General features: G+C 39.0%; 1 protein-coding gene across 1 annotated transcript in view; it reads left to right on the top strand.

Moving 5' to 3' along the window:
- Nucleotides 1-398: 398 nt before the first annotated feature.
- Nucleotides 399-7,055, top strand: part of LOC111866397 (glycerophosphocholine phosphodiesterase GPCPD1) — a gene marked incomplete at its 3' end in the record, with an annotated part of 56,870 nt that continues 50,213 nt past the window's right edge. Inside the window, 2 exon segments of the mRNA XM_023855299.2 lie at nt 399-580; nt 1,146-1,350.

Genomic DNA, 7,055 nt, shown 5'->3' with positions numbered 1-7,055 from the left:
ACTAGCAATAAAAAAGTCCCTTGTACTTCGGCCACTTCTTGCCTATTGTACCAGCCCCAGATGAAGGGTGAAGGTGATTTTATATATCTTACTAATTTATGATGCGTCGTCATTAGTGATGTTCAGTGATGTACATGAACGTTTCTCATCGGCCGAGCCACGGCCCGGTACCGGGTTCTCGTCATATAAAAAAAAATGAATTTACCAGGTTCCAGTCTCACACACAAAGGTTGAGAACCACTAATATACATAGTACCTAACCTTCGTGATCGTTCGTGATACCCACGAACCAGGTGTGTTCTCTGTGCCACGGACACATGAAACCATGGGTTCTCTTCATCCCACGGAGGTAATTCGCATCTTCTACGTCCTCTACAGTCGTACATGTAGTGACATTAGCGTTGTTAGCGTTCTTAGACATGTGCAGCTACGTGTACTGTAATTGGAGAACAAGGAAGCGGAAGATGTGTATGAAAAGTAATGGTTAAGATTATGGAATTTTAAGTCACGAACTGTCTGCTATTCATGTTTTTAGTAGATATGTGCATTTCGGTATAGTATACAATAATTCGTTTGACAGGTATAAATGTTATTGATCTGGGCGCATAAGTAAGCTTCGTTGTATTGTTTGGTGTATTTGTTTTTGAAGTTTATTTATGTTGGAGATTTAAAGCGTTTAGTATGTAGAATGAAGTTTTTTTTAAGCGCGTTACAGTAATTTTGTAATGATTACGCAGAGTAATTGTGAATACTGTACATGGAGTTCGGAGCCTGTCTCAGAGTATTCAACCGGTTTGTAAAAACAGGCACAATGCTTGTGGTCAGTTCTGCACATGATCACAGTTGGCGTGTAACCGACAAGCCCACAGGCAAACAAATCAAAATCCACCCATGTTACAGAAAGGCCATGAAATGACCATTGTGACGTCAGCGTACTGTGAAGGGTTGGCCAGATTTAGAACCCAGTTATGTGAAAATACGTTCAGGGTGTTGGCATTATGATTTGGTTTTGTTCCTTGGTATTGTAAGTTTATTCAGAATTCCATGAATAAATTTATATATGTGAACTGTAACATCCAGAATTTTATGCCCTAATCTGCATCCACTTCACACCAGTATTTATTTTACATGAACAACTGTTTCAGTGTGGAGCTTAATGGAATTTAAGCACATGAAGTGATATGACATTGCGTGTTAAATACTGTAGCACTGGTGTGGCATCATGTTTGACAAGCACGTAATTCATAGGTTTGCTGTGCTATAGCAGCTCAAAGATTTAATTGAACGATTTGAAGAGAAATTGTAATGTGTATAGGCTGCTGGTTTGTTGGCTATATTGCAAGTCTGAAGGTGGGTGGTGTGAATTTGTGCAAATAGCTGAATTGGGCAAAATATTTGAAGTGAGTTCTCAGACAAGTTCCTATAAGTACCTACCCACAGTTGTGTATGACAGTAAATATCCAGTTTGTACATTCTTGCCACTATATTGATGAGAGGGATGTAACCAGTTTGTTTCTTTGAATATTCAGTTGTGTGTGTTAAAAATTATGTAATGTAGTTATTTGACCAACAGTAATAAGTGTATACATCAGTTTAGTATATTTTCATTTTCTGAGTTTTATTTGAAAAATCACATGTAACATTGGGGCTGTAAGTTCCCTATAAGGAAGAACTGTGTAAAGGACAGTGATATGTGCAAAACATCTGGAGAAGCAGTATTTGAACTGTTGTGTAATTTTACAAATACAGAATACATTTCGGTTCTATACTGAAGGCTTACGATTATTCTCTCAAATAATGAGTGGAATTACATAATACAGTTTGGATCTCCCTACTATTTTATGTGCTAGGACAGTTTTTGACCCTTCCTTGTTGCAGTTTGTCATGGTTTGGTTAGGTTAGGTCAGGTAAGGTAAGATTACCTTAATGTGCCAGATGCTGTTCTCCTGTTTTAAGATCACAGATTTGTTAATGATTTACCCTGCATTCTATTTATATATGGGCTTGGAGTAATGATGTTTTATTTGAGACGTGTTCAGAGTAGTGGATTTGCTTTTTGGTTTCAGTGTACATCACCAAAGAAAATCCTGTAGCATCTTATTGATTGATAACCTCTGTGAATGTGTAGAATCTCCAGCAACATTCTTGAAATTTCAACAAAAGGTGTTTGGAAGTAATTTGTGCCAGATATTTTAGCCAGTTCATATAAATGATATTAGAGTGTTGAATGATAGTTTCTAAGTGACAGTAATACTGGGAATAACTTGTATGTTTTGTCATATACCAGAAAACTTACAGAATGTTCTTACTACATACTAGATCAAATGCTGTATTTAATATAAAGTTAATTACACTAACATAACCTGCCACTTAATTTGATTTTTTTTGGAAAAATGTGTAATATGCCCAGATATGAAGAAAATTAAATTTTGACTTTGTTAGTATAACTATAGACACTTTTGGTAAATCATGTAACTACGTTAGTGATACCACTTATGAAAATTTTCTATAGTTTTGCTATGTGATTTAGAGTAATGACAAAATAATACGGGGTTGTTTTTAGTAAAGTTGATGCAATCAAAGCAACATGCTTCATGGGGACCGTAGTGCTGCTTGCTGCAGAGCGCATGTGAATATTGGCAATGACTCGGCATGCCAATAACATTTGGAATGAAGGGAAGTTCTTACCTTTGTTCACATATCACAGGAGGTGTTGAAAATGCTGTCTCTCTGCACGTAAATATCTATTGCAATTAATTGTTTTGTTAAAGAAATGACTGAGGAAACTTGGTTCCCTAGATTAATGTTGAAAACATTGTTAACTCGGGATTTGTATTGGAATAAATCTACCTTGTACATTAAAATCGAAGCTTTATTGAAACATTACTATATTGTCACGTGTCCAGGGTTCCATGTCAAATAATTATCCAATCGTCTTTTCATAGGTCTTGGTAACATTTCCCATTCTTTCCAATTTCAGACATGGCAGCTATGTGCCACTTAGGTCTTTCAGTTCTCTTCTGTCTTCATAGTGCATCCGCACTTTCTACCTGAGTGTCCATACTCTCTGGATTCCTCTCTCAATCTGCTTCCTGGTCTGATATTTCCTGATGGAGTTCCTCTTGTGCCATGCCACTCTGGCATTGCAGGTCATCTTCCTGCCACCAACTGTCACTTTCTTCCGGCGTTATCAATGTCACCTGGTCCTTCCCTTCAGCTGACCGTGGTTGCCTGCAGCCGGATTTTGGTGCATATGCCACTTCTTCAGTCCAACTGGCATCACTGCGGCTTCTTCCTTCGGGACCTCTCGTTCCGCTTCAGGTTCTGTATCCACTGAGGTGTCCTTGCATTGCATTCAGCTATCCTTCATGTCTGCTAACCAGGCGTCCATCCAGGCCATCATTTGTTCTTGGCCAATCTTTGTTTCTTTTATGGCCTCACGATGGGCCTTTTTTTTCTGCTTCTGCCTTTTTCTGGTTTTATTTCATGTCTTCTTGAAGGAACCCCAACCTAGCCAACATCAGTTCCATCATTTGCTCCATTTTTATAGTGTGCCGCTATACTTGTGCAGTTCAGTCTTTTGTTCAGTGTTGCTTCAATCAATCAACTCCGACCCCTTCAGAAAACAAACTGTGGCATGTTTTAAGTCCGTAACCACTTCCAGGCACAAAATTGTTACGTGTCTAGGGGTCCATGACAAATAATTGTGGATTCTAGGTTTGATTGTTGGGTTTATTGGTTGTTAATAACACATTTACACTTGGTTACAATAATCCACACATCCAGCTATTTCTGGATACCGAATCCCTCACTGCTATCTGTGTCTTGCACCTCTGGTCTGGACTCTCCTCTCACTCCTCTGTTCTGTGTCTTCAATTCTGAACCCTGAATTGATGGCCTCTCAACTGTTCTCCATTTATTCCTGCTATGCGGATGGGATAGGAATCACCTCCTTGAAGACTTCCTTTTGTTATATCCATGGTAACAGTATGTTTAGAATGTTGTTACCATGTATGTGTCTCCAATAGCTCCATCAGAACCCATGGTAACAGTGTATTTCACATTACCATGGGAACATGCCCCGCAAAGTTCTGCCCAGCAGATGGCACAGGTTGTGGCTTTCAGGTCACTTGTCACAGTATACGTTGTTGTGTGAACGTGTTTGTCACCCAAACAATGATGTAGGACCGTGACTACCAAGCCATTGTCTAGCGATGGACTTCTGCTCTGACTCATATATTCTGGCTCTTAGGCAGCACATCACAATATGTACAGTACATTATTTATTTAAATTACCCAAAGCATTTAGTTTGTAGTTACTTCAGTGAGTTGAGGAGCTTGCTGATTGGTTATGCTCAAAATTGGTCTGCGATAGCTAAAGTACGAAATGTAGTTCATGCAGGATAAATTTTCCGTATTTCGTCCAAAGACCACATCAGTGAAAGAATTAGATCTAGTCGTTCCTTGAGAAAGATCTGGAAGAACACCAAGTTCGAAGATATCTTTCATGAACTCTACAAGTTGGGTATTGTAATTATCTTTTAGGTTGACGTTAATGTTACCCGCCAATAAGATTGGCATCATTTAATTTATGAATATCTATGGGCATGTTATCCACATTTAAAAATGTTGGATATTTCAGTATTGTAGCATTTGTACTGGAGGGTCTGTATCGAATGCTCCAACTGTCGTTTAACTGTTGCCTTTTTAATACACCCTTGCAAGTATGTACTTTTGTGAATTAAATTTCTCTTCAAATGGATGTTAAAGGTATAATCATCATCCAGTTGACTTGGTAGTGTCATTACCATATTCACATCTACCAGCACATTGACGACTTGCCCTACAATATATCCTCCCATATTATGTCTCAGTCTTCTGATCTGCATAAATGGAAGTCTTGGGGCCACAAGCCTTTTGCTTATACAGTCCAATTGAGGCAAATGCGGTGGATAGGAAGGATACATAAAGCCATTACTGCCTGATAAGACTAGGTACTTGGTCTCTATCTAGTGTTGCTGTACACATTATGCATACCTTAAATTGAGCAACATCCATGTCTGGAAACTCTGGATCCAATATACTTATGTATTTTGCTTTTACTTGTTTTAAATCATTCATATACCATAATCTTATCACCTATATCGTAGGCATACCCATAATCAAATGGATTACCAATAAAATTCTTTTGGAAGTATTCGTTGGCTTGATTATGATTGTATATAATTGGAGTTGACGTAGGTTCAGTTGACGTAGATGGTGTTTTATTTTCCTGAACTATTTCCTGAGCTTTGCATTTTCTGTTATGCATGTATTCAGCAGATAAGTTATTATGTGTTTCAGAATATTCACGCTATTGTTCAGCATGTAACTTCGTTTCTTTGGGTACATTATTACAGTTATCTTCTAACCGCTTCCTTTTTATGCACTCTGACATATATGCAGCACAACTATTATGAGCAGACATCTTATCAGTGCATGATGTCATATGCTGACGGCTTGCCCATAGCAATGTGTCATCCACTACACAGAAGAATTGAATTAGCCGTATCTCTTACAAACACATGGTCATAACTCCTAAACTGTAAACGGTGGACCAAAACAGATTGCATTTTTGAGGAGCTTGTATTTATTAACCTATTTCACTCAAGTGTGTCCAGATCCATCTCTTGTGGTTTAGCTGTGGCAGGTGGATGAAAGTCTGTAAAATTATGAAAATTATTACATGTTTTGGGTAATTGATTAAGCAATGTACAGTTTTATTTTGGTCATTAAATAAACATCATTTTTGGATAGATCAGTCTTTATTGTTTCATTTACAAATAACTTTTAATATGAGATGTGCCATAGGTCTTAAGTTATCAGCGGTTTCACAAGAGGGTGCACAAGTGTTATTCTCAGTGTCACTTACCTCTTCATCCATTTGCATCCTCGCATAATAACGCTTTCAGTGTTAAAAAGCATTACAACAGTCCTTGCACTTACAGCATACCAGACACCGACTTGCACTGGATGGTGTTAGCAGTTGTGTCGCTGTTCTTGCACTAGACTTTGTATGTATGTATGTATGGGGGGGCCATAAAAACTGGCTTCCGCACTGCGACCTTCAGTGATCTGTTGTGCTTCCCCTTGGATTAGCCCTTTATTAATCGTAAGCTTTTAATAAAGTGTAGGACCTTGGTTATGGTGCCATCGTGAAAGTCACTTGGTTCCATAAAAACTGACCCAAGTGACAAAATCTTAAATAAGCTGTGGCCTCACAATCACACAGGATGTGTGTGTCTGATTCATTTTCCTTAGGCGCCTTTCACAGTTTGGGTTATCTGTCAGTCCCAACTTTTGTGTATGTATGTATGTATGTATGAATGAAGGGGTAGACCTTCTCAGCCCTTGCACTTAGACCTCAGTGGTCCATTGTGCTTCCCCTTTTTTTAATTATTCCCTCAGCAACCCCACGCTTCAGATGAAGCACAGGATTTTGGACGTGGGGGCATCAAAATAGTCACTTGCTTCCATAAAGTACTGACCCAAGTGACGTAGTCTTAAATAAGCTAATGCCTCACATTCACACAGGACGTGTGTGGCTGTTTCATTTTCTATCTGACACCTCTCACAAGTGGGACTGTCACTTAGTCCCAGTTTGAACAGGTGTCCTTTGAGGTGACAGTGTCCTGTAAGTAGTCCTACCACCCATCATAGCTGGTTCCTGTTGAGCTTCAACAGTTCCTTCGCTCTTTTATCAGAAGGTCCTCGTATGAGTCCCTTAGCTTGCTTGAGTCCAGTTAAGGATTCCCAGTATTTCTTATGTTTTATGTTAGTCCAGTCCCTGATTGCCTGTTAGGCAACTCCTATAGAGATGCCACAGGCTTGTTCAGGTCCTATGAATGGATGTTCAGCTTCAATTTTAGCTAATTGGTCTGCTGCTTCATTTCCAGCAATACCCTCATGCCCCGGCACTCATATCAGCTGTACTTTGTTATGTTTGGCCAGTTCCATGAGTGTTTGGTGGCAATCCCAGACCAGTTTTGAATTGATCTGGTGTTTGTCAAGTGCTT

Source organism: Cryptotermes secundus, unplaced genomic scaffold, assembly GCF_002891405.2.
Source record: "Cryptotermes secundus unplaced genomic scaffold, Csec_1.0 scaffold41, whole genome shotgun sequence".
In the NCBI taxonomy this organism is placed as follows: domain Eukaryota; kingdom Metazoa; phylum Arthropoda; class Insecta; order Blattodea; family Kalotermitidae; genus Cryptotermes; species Cryptotermes secundus.
This window is presented reverse-complemented; position numbering and strand designations above follow the sequence as displayed.